This window comes from Mesoplodon mirus (genome assembly GCF_964341445.2).
Source record: "Mesoplodon mirus genome assembly, chromosome: 14".
Lineage (NCBI taxonomy): Eukaryota > Metazoa > Chordata > Mammalia > Artiodactyla > Ziphiidae > Mesoplodon > Mesoplodon mirus.
This window is the reverse complement of record NC_138990.1, coordinates 18,486,141-18,502,070: the sequence shown is the minus strand read 5'-3', so window position 1 is coordinate 18,502,070 and position 15,930 is coordinate 18,486,141. Positions and strand designations below refer to the sequence as shown.

At 45.3% G+C, this 15,930-nt stretch overlaps 1 long non-coding RNA gene across 1 annotated transcript in view; it reads right to left on the bottom strand.

Moving 5' to 3' along the window:
* LOC309815272 overlaps window positions 1-15,930 on the bottom strand; it is a 93,934-nt gene that overhangs the window by 60,637 nt on the left and 17,367 nt on the right. The window lies entirely within an intron of this gene.

Here is a 15,930-nt window from a genome sequence, read left to right as displayed (position 1 = left end):
CGGGGTGAAAAAATGGGGGTCTGAGGGTATGAATGTGCCAAGGATAAACTTTCCCTACTTTATAGATTGGGCTCTGGGGGATAGTTTCGTGGTGGTAAAATGAGACACTTGAGTCCTGTCTGTCACAATCAGGCTTCACTTTCAAGAATCCCTAAAATTTATCCCCTGAACCTCAGAGATCCGAGGGACATGGTTCAAAAAAAATAGCACTAGACCAGATCTGTCCCCACAAACTCTCACCTGGACAGCTTTTGCCATTTTTTTCACAAGTCAGATGCACATCTTTGGGACAGGCAAGGAGTGGGTAAGAGCAGGTGGAAATTGATCCCAATGTCACCCAGGCACTGCTACATGGTCTGGCAGTGGGTAAGAGCAATATTTGCTGCTCCATCCCTCTAGGCATTAAATTAAAGATTTACAGGATGTGCCATGTAACTCCAGTGTGCAGCTGTAAGACTGTCCAATCTCAGAAATGCTGCGATCCTCTTGTGGGAAAGTTTACTGAGTTCTATGACTTAGGCTGAGTCATTTCAATAGGTTATCAACAATGGGTATTTTGGTGGGGGAGGGGAGAATATAGACCAAACAGATACCAAAGACATCCAAAGAAAAAAAAGAGAGATAAGGGAATATTAATCAATTTAACATTTACATTAAAGAAATGTTGTTTACTTTAAAACTTAACTATCAAAAGGGAAAAACGTGCCCAGGAGGTAATCCACATATTCAGGCACTGTTCCAGTTACTTTATATACATCAAGTCATTCATCCCCACAACAACCCTATGATCGAGGTACAATTTTTTTTAATAGATCTTTATAGGAGTATAATTGCTTCACAATACTTTGTTAGTTTCTGTTACACAACAAAGCGAGAATCAGCCATATGCATATACATGTTCCCATATCCCCTCCCTCTTGAGCCTCCCTCCCACCCTCCCTATCACACCCCTCTAGGTCATTGCAAAGCACCGAGCCCATCTCCCTGTGCTTTGCAGCTGCTTCCCACCAGCCAACTATTTTACATTCGGTAGTGTGCATATGTCCATGCTACTCTCACTTCGCCCCAGCTTCCCCCTCCCACTCCCATCCTCAAGTCCATTCTCTACGTCTACCTCTTTATTCCTGCCCTGCAACTAGGTTCATCAGTACCAGTTTGTTTGTTTTTTTTTAGATTCCATATACATGCATTAGCATACGGTATTTGTTTTTCTCTTTCTGACTTACTTCACTCTGTATAACTGACTCTAGGTCCATCTACCTCACTACAAATAACTCAGTTTCATTTCTTTTTATGGCTGAGTAATATTCCATTGTATATATGTGCCACGTCTTCTTTATCCATTCATCTGTTGATGGACATTTAGGTTGCTTCCATGTCCTGGCTATTGTAAATAGAGCTGCAGCGAACATTGTGGTACATGCCTCTTTTTGAATTATGGTTTTCTCAGGGTATTTGCCCAGTAGTGGGATTGCTGGGTCATATGGTAGTTCTATTTTTAGTTTTTTAAGGAACCTCCATACTGTTTTCCATAGGGGTTGTATCAGTTTACATTCCCACCAACAGTGCAAGAGGGTTCCGTTTTCACCACACCCTTTCCAGCATTTATTGTTTCTAGATTTTTTGATAATGGCCATTCTGACTGGTGTGAGGTGATACCTCATTGTAGTTTTGATTTGCATTTCTCTAATAATTAGTGATGTTGAGCATCTTTTCATGTGCCCCTTGGCCATCTGTATGTCTTCCTTGGTGAAATGTCTATTTAGGTCTTCCACCCATTTTTTAACTGGATTGTTTGTTTTTTTGATATTGAGCTCCATGAGTTGTTTGTATATTTTGGAGATTAATCCTTTGTCTGTTGTTTCATTTGTAAATATTTTCTACCATTCTGAGGGTTGTCTTTTGGTCTTGTTTATGGTTTCCTTTGCTGTGCAAAAGCTTTCAAGTTTAATTAAGTCCCATTTATTTATTTTTGTTTTTATTTCTGTTACTCTAGGAGGTGGGTCAAAAAAGATCTTGCTGTGGTTTATGTCAAAGAGTGTTTTTCCTATGTTTTCCTCTAAGAGTTTTATAGTGTCTGGTCTTACATTTAAGTCTTTAATCCATTTGGAGTTTATTTTTGTGTATGGTGTTAGGGAGTGTTCTAATTTCATTCTTTTACATGTAGCTGTTCAGTTTTCCCAGCACTACTTATTGAAGAGGCTGTCTTTTCTCCATTGTATGTTCTTGCCTTCTTTGTCATAAATTAGGTGCCCATATGTGCATGGGTTTATCTCTCGCCATTCTTTCTCCCCATGATGCCTGAGAGAGGAAGACGAGGCTCAGTGTCAGAAGGCAGTATTTAACAGCACTGACTCCAGCCTAATCCGTTTGTGTGGGAGAACTCATCACTTATCCTGGAAGGCTTTGTTCCTGAAGGGCTCTAAATATGAAATTCACACCATTTGGATTTAGGGGTAAAAAGCAGTTTTGTTTTGCTTTTTAACCTGACCATTTGGTTTGAAAACCCAATAAGGAGTGGAAATTATAACCACTGAAATTAAAGAATGCTGGCTTTAGGACTTGTTTTTTCTGGCCAAGCTGTGAGAGGAAAATAAAGCTTCCATTCTTCTCCCTACAGATGGAACCCGGTAAGGTGAGTTTTATTACATTGTTGTTGACAAAAAGCAAGTGGGAAATACTTGGAAATGTGAACAGATACGAAGTAACAGGCTGGGAATTTTACAGCATGAAGTCAGTGGGTTACAGCCTTCTTGACACTGAAGAAGGTCCTCTTTGCAGACTGAGGTAAGAAGATGAGGGGGCTACGCAGGTACCTGGAAGTAAGGAGTTCTGCATGCAAATATGCACAGCGAGTGCAAGGGTGAATGCAGTGCAGGAGATGGTCCTGCTCGCCTCTGATGACTTTAGAAAGCTGGTTGGCCAGGGGAAAGTCAAATCTAAGCAGTGCCTCTGTTTCCTGTTTGGGCCCAAATGGGAAAAAGTAAACAGACTCACGTAAGCATCAGTGGAGTGTCAACTGCGTACCAGACTGCAGTCGGACAAACCCGCATTTAAATGTGTGGGTCGGTCACTGATGAGCTGTGACTCAATCACTCTAAGCCCCAATTTCCTCATTTATAAAGTGGTTCTCACAGCAACAATACTTGAAAGTGACAAGGCCAGTCCCAGTTCTCTGACACCTCCTGAGACAGCACTAGACCTGTTTATAGCACAACGAGGAAGTAAACCCACCAGCAACGCCCAACACAACTTTCTAAAACTCTCACAGGGCCAGCTCTCTCTCTATCCACTTCTCCATTCTACCTCCCCTCCCCCCAGCTTCAAGAATATTTTCTTCTTCCTGAGATCTCTGTGTCCTTTGCTCTGTAGATCATTGTAACCTGATATCCAGGCCTCTCTGGTCTCTACCCCACCCTCTCTCTGTGCAGCACCTCAGTGGGGTGAGATAGGGGTTGGCAGGTTTACACATCATAATGACATCTTTTTTCCTGATGCACAGCCATGCCATAGGTTGATGTGATGATTAAAGAAACCACAGATGTAAAACCACTCACAGTAAGCCAGAAACATGGAGCAAGCTCAATACATGTTTGTTTCCTTCCCCCTCCCCCAGACACAAAGATCAAATGGGCCTGAAAGCATTTTCAAAGTCGAGCGCACGATAGCAACATCTTCTGATGAGAGCGCTGCTTTGATGATGAGAAAAAAGTTGCAAAGAAATGGTCTAAGCCAGTTGGGTATGAGGGTCATTTGTTCTTATATGGGCCGATTCCCATGGTGGGATGGGGCCTCCCTTTCGGAAGGGAATGTCCCAAAGAGGTTGAGATAGTAGGGGGGGCAGGGGATGATTTAATGCTAAGAGGGTGAGAAATAATAGGAATGGAGGTCTTGGGGTGGGGGGTAGGGTTTGAAACATTAATCTGTGGACCAAAGAAATCCCTCTAGAAGAGTCAGTTAGCAGTGACCCATCCTCATTTGCGGCTGGAAAACAGCATGGTTGGGGCTATTTGATGTCTTCTAAGTCCCCTAAATACACACACATACGTGATTCACTCCCTCTTTTTCTGGTGTCGGCCCTAATGACACAACAGACCAAACGTAGAAGGAATGAAAAAGGCAGAACTTTCTAGATGGCCTAGATTCTTTCCCCATGAAGAAAATGAAACCATGGAGCCCATGGGGGTGCAGATCAGTGTTGCTGTGACAGGATACCCCCGCCCAAATTCACATGTTGAATGCACAGTTGTACGACCTTGTACAATTCGGGTTTATGGCTCCAGAGGCAGAGAATTGGCCCTAGTCCCTTCCTGCACAGATCGCAGTATTAATGAATCCGTTCTAGAAGAACACCTCTAGAGCAGCTGATGTTCCAGACCCCAAAGCATTCTTCTTACAGCACCATACAGCTTGGGTGTGGGTGGGGTGGGTTTGCGAACGTGTACATGTGTGAGTGTGTGTGTGTACAGTGTGTGTGTGAAAGTGTGTGAATGTGTGTATGTGTGAATGTGTGTGTGCATGTGTATGTATGTGTATATATGCGTGTGTGTGAATGTGTTTGTGTGTATGTGTATATATGCGTGTGTGAATGTGTGTAAGTGTGTGTATGTGTGGTGTGTGTGCGCGTATGTATGTGTATGTGTGTGCGTGAGTTTGTGTGAATGTGTGTATGTGTGTATGTATGTGTATATATGCATGTGTGTGAATGTGTGTGTGTGGTGTGTGTGTACAGTATATGTGTGTGTGAGACAGTGTGTGTGTGAATGTGTATGTATATGTGTGTGTACAGTGTGTGTATATGTGTGTGCATGTATGTATGCATGCGTGTGAATGTGTGTATGTGTGTGGTGTGTGTACATGTGTGTGTGCATGCATGAGTGTATGTGTGTGAACGTGTGTATGTGTGTATGTATGTGTATATATGTGTAAGTGAATGTGTGTGTGTGGTGTGTATGTGTATATATGTGTGTGTGAATGTGTGTATGTGGTTGTGTATATATATGTGTGTATGTGGTTGTGTGTGTGTGAGTGTGTGTGTGTGTGCACATGTATGGCAGCCCCTCTGCCTTCTCCACCACCAGCCACCTCTGCAACACCCCGACTATGAACAGGGGTGCAACACAGCTGTAGAGATCTTCAGCAAACCTGCCCTTCGGATGGACACCCTCATTTCTGCCCCGACAGCAGAGCCGGCTGAGTTCCAGAGCTCCAGAGCCGTTCTCTTAAGGCATCCCTTCAACGTGGCTTCCTCTGGCACTACTCTCTCTGAAGTCATTATTACTCATTAGGTATATTGAGCGCAGGAAAAAGTAGGTCAAGGATTAGGAAAAAGAAAAAAATCATCTCCAGGAGAAGCACTAGTATTGTGTAAAGCTATTTTGAACTTGCATGAGATTTTTAAAATGGGAAATATGTTGGGTAGGGATGGCCGCTGTCACAGCTGACTTAGGGATGAACGCGGATCCCTGAGCCTTTCACATATTAGACACATGATCTCAGAATTCCATTTTTAAAAGATAATTCTGCCCAGTGGGATGAGCAGCCTCTAAATCCAGGTCCTATACAATCTCGGCCGCTTTGCGGATCCCCAGCTGGACAGGAACAAGGGAATCTGAGAACTCCTTGTACATGGACAGGAAGAATGAGAGAAAAAAATGGGAGCCTGACCCTTTGGACATGTGCCACCCAGGGTCAGAGGGAGGCCACTGGGCAGATCATGCCCAGGGGAGCCTTAGAAAGTCAGAGGCTCTAGAAATATTCCAGTTTATTCTGCTCTAACATACACCTGCTTCGTGCTGGAAGCTTTGCAGCTGAAATGAGTATAGGACAAATAGAAGGCGCACTAGGATCAAGGTGACAGGCTGTAAGGCATTTGAATTAATGTTAATTTTGTGTCAATTTGGCTGGGCCATGAGTTCAGCTATGTGGTAAAACATCATTCTGGTGGTTTCTGTGAGGGTGGTTTTAGATGAGGTGAACACTGAAATCAGTGGATTCTGAGTAAAGCAGATGGCCTTTAATGGGGAGAGGCCTCATCCAATCAGTGGAGGGTCTGAACAGAACAAAAACCTGACCTCCCCTTCGAAAGAGGAAATTCCACGGAAAATGGCCTTTGGACCTGAACTGCAGCTGCTTTGGTGCTCCAGCCTGAGGGCCCACCCTACAGATTTTGGATTTGCCAGCCTCTGTAATCATTTAGATAACGAAGAAGATATAAGGAATCTCCCTTTCTCTATAGACTGATAGATAGACAGGGATATACATGGAGAGAGATAGCCTACTGGTTCTGACTTTCTGGATAATCCTAATACATTGGAGGAAGACGGCCTTGAGCTAGGGTTTCCTGGAAGGAGGGATGCAGTAAGGAGTGTGGCACAGGCCTGGAGTCTGGGCGTGGGTGTGAGCCGTGGCCCCAGCTGCCCTGGAAGGGTGTGTACGCCCCAGGCCCCAGCTGCAATGGCTGCTGCTGCTCTTGCCTTCCAGACTGTAACCATGCTGGGCTCTCGGGATGATGCCTAGCAGTTTACAGGCATTATTGCCGGCAATCTTGCTTTTCTCTCTTTCACAAAGGGAGGAAGAGAGCGAGCAAGAAGGCTGGGCTAGCATATCAAAATTTGTTGGATACAGCTAAAGGAGTACTGTGATAAAATTTATGGGGCTAAATGCTTACATTAGAGAAGAGGAAGATCTCCAATCAGTAATCTAAGTTCCTGGGGCTTCCCTGGTGGTGTAGTGGTTAAGAATCCGCCGCCAATGAAGGAGACACAGGTTCGAGCCCTGGTCCAGGAGGATCCCACATACCGCGGAGCAACTAAACCCGTGAGCCACAACTATGGAGCCTGCGCTCTAGAGCCCACAAGCCACAACTACTGAGCCCGTGTGCCACAACTACTGAAGCCCGCATGCCTAGAGCCCACGCTCTACAACAAGAGAAGCCACCGCAATGAGAAGCTCGTGTATTGCAATGAAGAATAGTCCCTGCTCGCCACAGCTGGAAAAAGCCCACGTGCAGCAATGACAATCCAACACAGCCAAAAATAAATAAATAAATTTATTTTAAAAAAACTTTAAAAAGATAACAATTTAAGTTCCTACCTCAAGAAACTAGAAAGAGAAGAGCAAAATAAACACAAGGAAGCAAAAGGAAAGAAGTAGAAATGAATGAAATTGAAAATAGGAAAAGAGAAAATTGATTTTAAAAATGAATGCTGGTTTTTCAAGAACAATCAATAAAATTGATAACCTCTAGCAAGACTGACAAAAAAGAAAGAAAGAAAGAAAGAAGATACCAATCATCAATATCAGGAATGAAATGGGATATATCACTATGGATCCTCCAGCCATTAAAAAGATAATAAGGGAATATTATGAATAACATTAAACTTGTATATCTGAAACTATAAGAAATGGACTAATTCTTTGAAAACCACAAACTATCACATCAACCAAGATGAAGTTGATAATTAGAATAACCCTATAGCCATTAAAGAAATCACATTAGTTGAAAACTCCCCCAAAAGAAATCTCTAGGCCCACAAGTTTTCACTAGAAAATTCTACCAAACATTTAAAGAATTAACACCAATTTTACCCAATCTCCACCAGTAAGGAGAACAGGTGGGAACACTTCTCAACTCATTTTATGAGGCCAATATTACCCTAATACTAAAACCAGAAAAATAATACTACAAACATACAAAACTACAGACTAACAACTCTCATGAAGTCAGATGATAAAATCCTCAACATTAAGTATTCACAAACCTCATCCAATAATGTATAAAAAGAATTACACACCATAAACAAGTAGGATGTCTTTCAGGTATACAAAGATGGTTCAACATTCAAAAAAATCATTCAGTGTTAGGCTCCATTTCAATAAGTTAATATAGAAATATCATATAATCGTGTCAACTGACACACAAAAAAGCATTTGGCAAAATCCAACATCATTCATAATAAAATCTTAGCAAGTTAGGAATAGAAGGGAATCACCTCAACCTGACAAAGAGTTTCTACAAAAAATTATGACTAATATCATACTTAATAAGGAAACGTTTTCCCTCTAAAATCAGGAACAAGACAATGATGTCTATTCTCACCATTCCTATTCAACATAGTACTGGAAGCTCTGCCCACTGAAATAAGGCAAAAACAAGAAATAAACAGCATATATTTTGGAAAGGAAGGAATAAAACTATATTTATAGATGATATGACTGTCTCTGTAAAAACCCCCCAGGAATCTAAGAAAAACCTGCTAGAACTTACAAGTAAATTCAGTAAGGTCACAAGATACAAAATCAGCAAACAAAAATGAATTGCATTTCTATATACTGACAATGAACATGTGGAAAATGAAATTAAAAATACAAGACCATTTATAATCATTGCAAAGAAAATAAAATACTTAGGTGTACACTTAAAACATGTACAGGATCTCTGTGCTGAAAATTATAAAATGCTGATGAAAGAAATCAAAGAAGACCTAAATTTATGGAGAGCCATACCGTGTTCATGGATTAGAACACTCAACAGAGTAAAGATGTCAATTCTCCCTAACTTGATCTATAGCTTTTTTTTAATATAAATTTATTTATTTTATTTATTTATTTTTGGCTGCATTGGGTCTTCATTACTGTGCACGGGCTTCCTCTAGCTGCGGCGAGCGGGGCCTACTCTTCTTTCCAGTGCGCGGGCTTCTCGTTGCAGTGGCTTCTCTTGCTGTGGAGCACGGGCTCTAGGCATGCAGGCTTCAGTAGTTGTGGCACGCAGGCTCAGTAGTTGTGGCTCACAGGCTTTAGAGCACAGTCTCAGTAGCTGTGGTGCACGGGCTTAGTTGCTCCGTGGCATGTGGGATCTTCCCAGACCAGGGAAGAACCTGTGTCCCCCTGCATTGGCAGGCGGATTCTTAACCACTGCACCACCAGGGAAATCTGATCTATAGCTTTAATGCAATTGCTCTCAAAATCCAAGCAAGGTTTTCCCAGCAAGGCAGATGAGATATCATTAAGACAATCTTATTCTAAATTTCATACGGTACAGCACAGGTCCTGGAAGAGCTAAAATCATCCTGACAAAGATGAATAAAGTGGGAGGAATCCTTTGACCCATCATTAAGGCCTGTATATAAATACAGTAATCAAGATAGCGTGGTAGTGACAGAGGGATAGACACATGGACCCATGGAACAACAGTGAACTCAGAAATAGACCCACACAAATATGCCACTAACTTTTGACAAGATGCAAAGGCAATTCAATAGAAGAAAGAGTTTTCAACAAATTATGCTACAGCGACTGGACATTTGTAGGTCAAAAACATGAACCACGACCTAAACCTCATACCCTATACAGAATTAACACAAGATGGATCATGGAATTTTAAAGTAACATGCAAAACTATACCTTTTATTAAGTAGGAGAAAATCTTCAGGAACTAGAACTATGCAAAGAGGTCTTAGACTTGACACCAAAAGCATGATGCACAAAAGGGAAAATTGACAAATTGGACCTCATCAAAATTAAAAAAACCTTTGCCCTGTGAGATCATGTTTAAAGGATGAAAAAACAAGCTACAGACTGGGAAAAACGATTTGCAACCCATTTTGGACAAAGGACTAGTATCTAGAATATATAAAGAAGGCACAAAACTCAACAGCAAATACCAAAAACTCCAATTAGAAAATGGGCAAAAGACATGCAAAGGCATTTCACCCAAGAGGAGCTACAGATGGTAAATAAGCACATGAAAGGATGTTTGACATCATTAGCCATCAGGAAAATGTAAATGAAAACCACAATGAGATACGACTACACGTGTACTATGATGACTAAAATGAAAAATAGTGACAATACCAAAACCCAGCAAGGATGAGTTAAAACTGGATTTCTCATACATTGCTGGCGGTAGTGGCAAGCAGTGCAGCTACTCTGGAAAACAGTTTGGCAGTTTCTTATGAAACTAAACATGCAACTACTATTTGACTCAGCAATTGCCTTCTCATCTTTTATCCCAGAGAAATGAAAACTTGTGTTTACACGAAACCTGTATATGCATGTTTGTAGCAGCCTTATTTGCTATAGCCAAAAACTGAAATTCAGACCTTTTCATAGGTGACTCGTTAAACAAACTAGGGTACATCCATACTAAAGAATACTACACAGCAGTATACAGGAATGAAATATTAGTACACTAAATAACCTAAATGAACTTCCAGTGATTTATGATGAGTGAAAAAGAGCCAATCTCAAAAGGTTACATACTGTATGAATTCACTTATATAAAATGTTTGAAATGACACAGTGTTAGAATGGAGGACAAATTAGTGGCCTCCAGGGGTTAAGGATGGGGGTTAGGGATAGGGGAGGTGGATGTGATTGTACAAGGGCAATGTGAAGGAGACTTACGATGTTGCAACTATTCAACATCTCCACTGTGGGGTGGATACATGAACCCACTCTGGTGATAAAATTGCATAGGTTCTAACACACACACACACACACACAAATACAAGGAAAACTTGGGAAATCTGATCAAGCCAGTAAATTGTATCAGTGTCAGTATCCTGGTTGTGATATTATAGTTTTGCAAAATGTTACCATTGAGGAAAGGGCCAAGTACAGAAGGGGATTCTCAATAGGACTAAACTTTTCTCAAGTTCAAGGGCACCTGCTTTGGCTCTTTATTTCTCACACAATACTTAGCTCCAGAACCCTTCACACAGTAGTGTCTCAATGAAGCCTGAGAATCCCCTTATAATTGATGTTATCACCTGATGAAGTAGGCATGAAAGATTATCAGCATCTTCATCGACAGAGACTAGGAAAAGTTTCCATGATTTGGTATTTACCTTTTCCAAGGACAATCTTCCATGTAACAGCCACTGGCATATGCTCTCAGTACACGCTCTGCATTTGTCACTCACATACATCACATAAACAGCTTCAGGATGGCATTATTCCTATGGTCCGACAAGAGTCCCGAGTAACAGTTCTCATAGCAACCATCAACGAGCCACTTCACACGTGTACCTGTCAAATCGCTAGACACGACTCATGTTTGCAACCCAGCTTCTGCCAGGAGTATGTTTCTTTCTTGTGTTCACCTTTCAGCTTATTATCAATTATATCATGGTTACCACTCAATAAACAATGTTATTTCGTCTCAAAGGACCCTATATTGGGCCCATCTATAACCCTAGATGAGAAATGATTACATTCAATTAACCAAGCGTTGGCATTTTCTATATACAAGGCACTAACCTGGGATTTCTAGGGCAACAAAGATGAAGAAAGAGGAGTTCCTGCTCTCAGGCAGCTGACAACGTCACACGGAGGGTCTCTGTGCCAATGACGCGATAAAAGACTAGCTTTGGTATGAGCTGTGAGTGAGGACAGATTTGATGCTTTGGGGCCTTGGGACCTTGGGAGAGATGACTTCCCATTCAGAGAGTGGGGTGGGGAGAGGCACAGAAGCTTTACTGAGAGAGCTGTGGCCTACGATGTTAAAAGCCTGATCACCAGATCAGCCTATCTAATCCCAATCCTGGCTTCACCAATTACCAGCAGGTCATCTTGGGCCAGTGCCCCATCTTTAGAATCAGGAAAATACTATCAGCCACTCAGGATCAGTGTGGTGAATTAAAGGTATGTGACCTCCTTAGCACAAAGCCTGGCATACAGTAAGTGCTTCATTAATGTTGGCTATTATTATTCAGCTGGTAGGAAAAAGGTGCATAAGATACGCCCTCTTCTTGAGCTGCTCTCCGTCCAGTGGGGATGGTAGACACGCATGCAGACAGATTACACGGCAGTGGGACCCATGGTATTACAGACCGGCCGAGACCCATGTGGACCTCACTCGGGAGGCCGCAGGGAGCCCCCAGCAGACGCCTCGTGGTCATCGCGGTGCCTTTCACTGCTGCCTAGGGCGGGTTTTATTCGCACGGCCGCCACCGGCTTCCATACCAGCTGTTTACCAAGGACGAATGCAAGGTGGGCTGAGCCCGCCAATCGCCTCTGCCCCTCACTGGGCTCATCTCCTGGTTGCCGGTTCTTCCTTGCCCCTGGCTGTTTGCAGAGCTGCAGAAGGTGGAGTGTTTTGTGTGGGGTCTCCTGTGGGATACTTCTCCCCCTGGTTCCCTGGGACAAGGATGATCGCAGAGAGAGACCGGCCGAGGACCCATCATCACCACAACCCCCTTCAGACACAGGTGCATCCAGCTCACTCCCAGCTCACCAGTTTCGTGTAAGAACAGTGTCAGTGCATTACCGCTTCTGATCTCGAGGAAGGGTCCCCATTTCCCGGGCTGGGGGGTGACAGGGAGGCAGAGAGGTTGCATCTTGCAGCTCAAAGCATCTTTTTCCTCCTTGCTTTGAGTCAGCTTTGTGGAGGCCTGTGACAGAAGAGCGTGCCTTCCGTGGATTCACTGTCCTGTGGCCCAGATGGCATCCAGGTACAAATCCTGTGTCTGGTAGCCCCATCTCGGACCCTGGAACTGGGCAGAGCCAGTGTGGTCAGTTCTGGTGTCCACCAGATACTGAGTCAGTCGTCTTCTGCACAATCAGTCATTGCTTAAAATCTGAGGTAAAAACTTTTAGCATCGTCAGTTTGAAGTCCCAATAAATTCTGTCCAAACAGTAATAAAGAGATATTTTTTTCAGAAGGAATATTAACAGTGGACAGGCACGCCATGTACTTGCTTTCCTGACTGATATCAGCGTGCAGGAAACCTGGTGAGGGGTCCGAGGCCCCCATGAAGCCAACCTCTCCCTGGGGACTGGGAGCAGTAACTGCAGGTAAAACATCTGTGAGGAAATTGCAGCTTAAGTTTTTTTTTTAATAAATTTATTTACTTACTTATTTATTTTTGCTGTGTTTCTGTGCTAGGGCTTTCTCTAGGTGCGGCGAGCGGGGGCCACTCTTCATTGTGGCGCACGGGCCTCTCACTATTGTGGCCTCTTTTGTTGTGGAGCACAGGCTCCAGACGCGCAGGCTCAGTAGTTGTGGCTCACGGGCCCAGTTGCTCCGCGACATGTGGGATCCTCCCAGACCAGGGCTCGAACATGTGTCCCCTGCATTGGCAGGCGGATTCTCAACCACTGCGCCACCAGGGAAGCCCGCAGCTTAAGCTTTGCCCCCTGAAGTCTAGCAGAGGGCAGGCAGGAGCCGTGGAAATGAGCACAAGGAAAAGGAGACTCCTCCAGGGAAAGCTTTGGGATCACCTTCCAAAGAAGCACGTAGGTCAGAGGATGAGGAGTAACTGCCCAGAGCCCAGGGGCCTGTGGGCAGAGAGGGGGCCTCCCTGTATCCCCAGAGACTTCAGCCCTTGGCAGTGGTGGAGGGTGGGCTTAGAGCAGGAACCTTGGGGCTCTCTTCTCCAAGTGGGTGTCAGGAGGTGGTGAGCCCGGAGTCCCATCCTGTCCCACCACCCATGCAGGGAGCACATTCTCCTGAGGCCCTGGACTCGAGAGCTGGAGCATCTTCTCCAGGTGTGAAAAGAGATTCCTGGTTGAGAGAGAGCAGCTCCCAGGCCTAGAGACTCTGCAGCTGATCACAAAGCAGCCCCGGGGAGCATCACAGTTGAGGTCAAGGGCTACAGCCCAGACAAGGTAAGGCTGGCCTCCCTGCCCCTGAGCAGCCCGCAGGGCCCAGGGCAGTTCTGGTCCCCTTGTTGGTGTCCCTGCCTGAAAGACGGTCCTTCTGCTCTGAGCCACGACTCCCCAGCTCCTGGGACTCTGCCAGTCTTCCTCAACCTGTCCTGGAAAATCGCGAAAACTGCTTACGTTGTTCCAGTCCAAACCCCATTCTGGAGCTTTAAATGTTCCCGGCTTGTTTAAAAAATTAAAATCTGAGCTCCCAGGGTTCAACTACGAGGTACTGATTGGTTAAAGGCAATGCTTCCCCGCCCTCTCCAGCGACCACAGGCCACTGTTGGGGAATTCAAAGGAGGCACAGCCAGATCTGAAGGTGACCAGGATGCCGAAGGTGCCAGAAACCACGTGGTGGGAGAACACACCCCCCTGCCCCCATGCAGGTCCGTGATGGGAAGACCTGGGGGGTACTGTTGGCTCCCCCTGCGGTTCCGAGGGCAGCAGCAGCACCAACAGGTGGCCACCTGGGGGTTGGGGAACAGATGTCGGTGTCACATAAGTGCGCCTTGAGCCCATGTCACTGGCTTCCACAGGGGAGCCCAGTCACTTGCACATACTTGTCCCAAGAAAGATGACGTCACTACAGGTAGGCTGCGCGGGAATCCGTAGGGACGGAAAGCTCGTGCACGGCACACGAGTGAGGAAGGGGCACCACTCAGTCCAGCGGATCAGCCCATCCACCCGGACCTCGAACCTTCACCATGAAGCCACATACTCTTGAGCGCCCACCACTCCTTGAGTTTGGGTGGGGCTGGACGTGCAGGCCCTCTGTCCAGGGTCCTGGGGAAGGAATTCCCGCTCAAGATGGGAGGTCGAGCTCAATAATGCCCCCCCAACCCCAAGCGCCCCCAGAGCACTGAAAGGTCATCATCTGTCTACTTGCTCTCAGTCAGCTCCAAGCAGGGTGCATGGGGTCAACAGCCATAAGGGGCAAGCCCTGCAAATGTGGGAGCCCCACTGTTCTGGGCTCCAAGCACATGTGCACTCTTCTCATCTGTGCCACACATGTCCCCAGCTGTGAGCTCCAGAGGATGCTTCCAGGCCCATCTCTCGCTCTTCCTGCGTCTCCACCTAAACACTCGTCTTTCCTCGGAGGTTTCTTGCTCCCTGGGATGCAGCTGCCCCTCATCCAGGCTCCCCCATCCAGGGGCTCCATTAGCCGCCGCCTGGGCTCGGGGAGCGCTGGGCTCGCAGGGGTCAAACTCACTTTCTGTTCCGGTTTTCACGGGTGACCCAATGACCTACTTTTCTGTGCAGCTTTTGGCATAACTCAGCATCCTTGCAGTCAGAGCGCTCCTCCTCCATGGATCTGTGATGTTTAGAGCCTATGACAGGAAACATGAGGGTAATGGCCCTACAGATAAAAATATAATGCACCAAGATGCTCACGGCCGCCGGGCTGGGCCTGTTTAACTGCACAGACATCATTTATCATGAGAGAAGTGACAAATTCATCTTCGTGTTTCTCCAGCTTATAGCTCTGCGTTCGCTCATGCGTGTCCGTTAGGCTTACTTCTCCCACTTTCATATTTAAATGAAAACAAATTGGCTCATTTACCCTGAGACTCTCAGCCTGACAGAGATCGAAAGCGGGGGGTGGGGGGGGTGTGCGACTGTGTGCGCTCTATTTGTTATGCCTCAAAGGTTTGGGATGTCTGGATGGAGTGGATCCTTCAAAAAGAAAGAAGTTTCCAGAATGTTAATCATCTGCACAAAACAGAGTCTGAAATTGCTCAGGAAAAAAAGCTCATTGGTGAAACAAGCGCCACAGACAGAACCAAATCAGCGTGGCAGTCTGTCGCAAATGTCACAGTGTCACATATAATTTATACCTTCACGGAGAACAGCAACCAATCGTGTAATTACTTTTCGCTGCCTGTGTTAACTGGTCTGGAAGGAGACAGCTGCCAGGGAAGGAAGGCAGACAGGATTCCGGATGGGGAAGTGCTGAGAGGATTGGGACATGGAGTCAGCCCTGGGTCAGGGACAAGAAGTGGTGGGCGCCAGGGATGGAGGGGAGGAGGCCAGGCCAGGGCACCTCGAGCCCCTTTCAGGAAGGCATGTGCAGGCAGGAGGCTCTGCAGGGAGAGACCCTCTCCAGGGTCTGGAGATGCTCCCCTGCTTTTAAATTTGTTCTTCTTTTAAAACTACACGAGTAACGCAGAGACACCTGACACAAGAGGGTGAAAGGAAGTTCCCTTTACCCCCTCCTGCAAACACAGTCGCTAACCCTTTGGTTTGTACACTTCCAGAACTCCCCATGCATTTACATGTCTG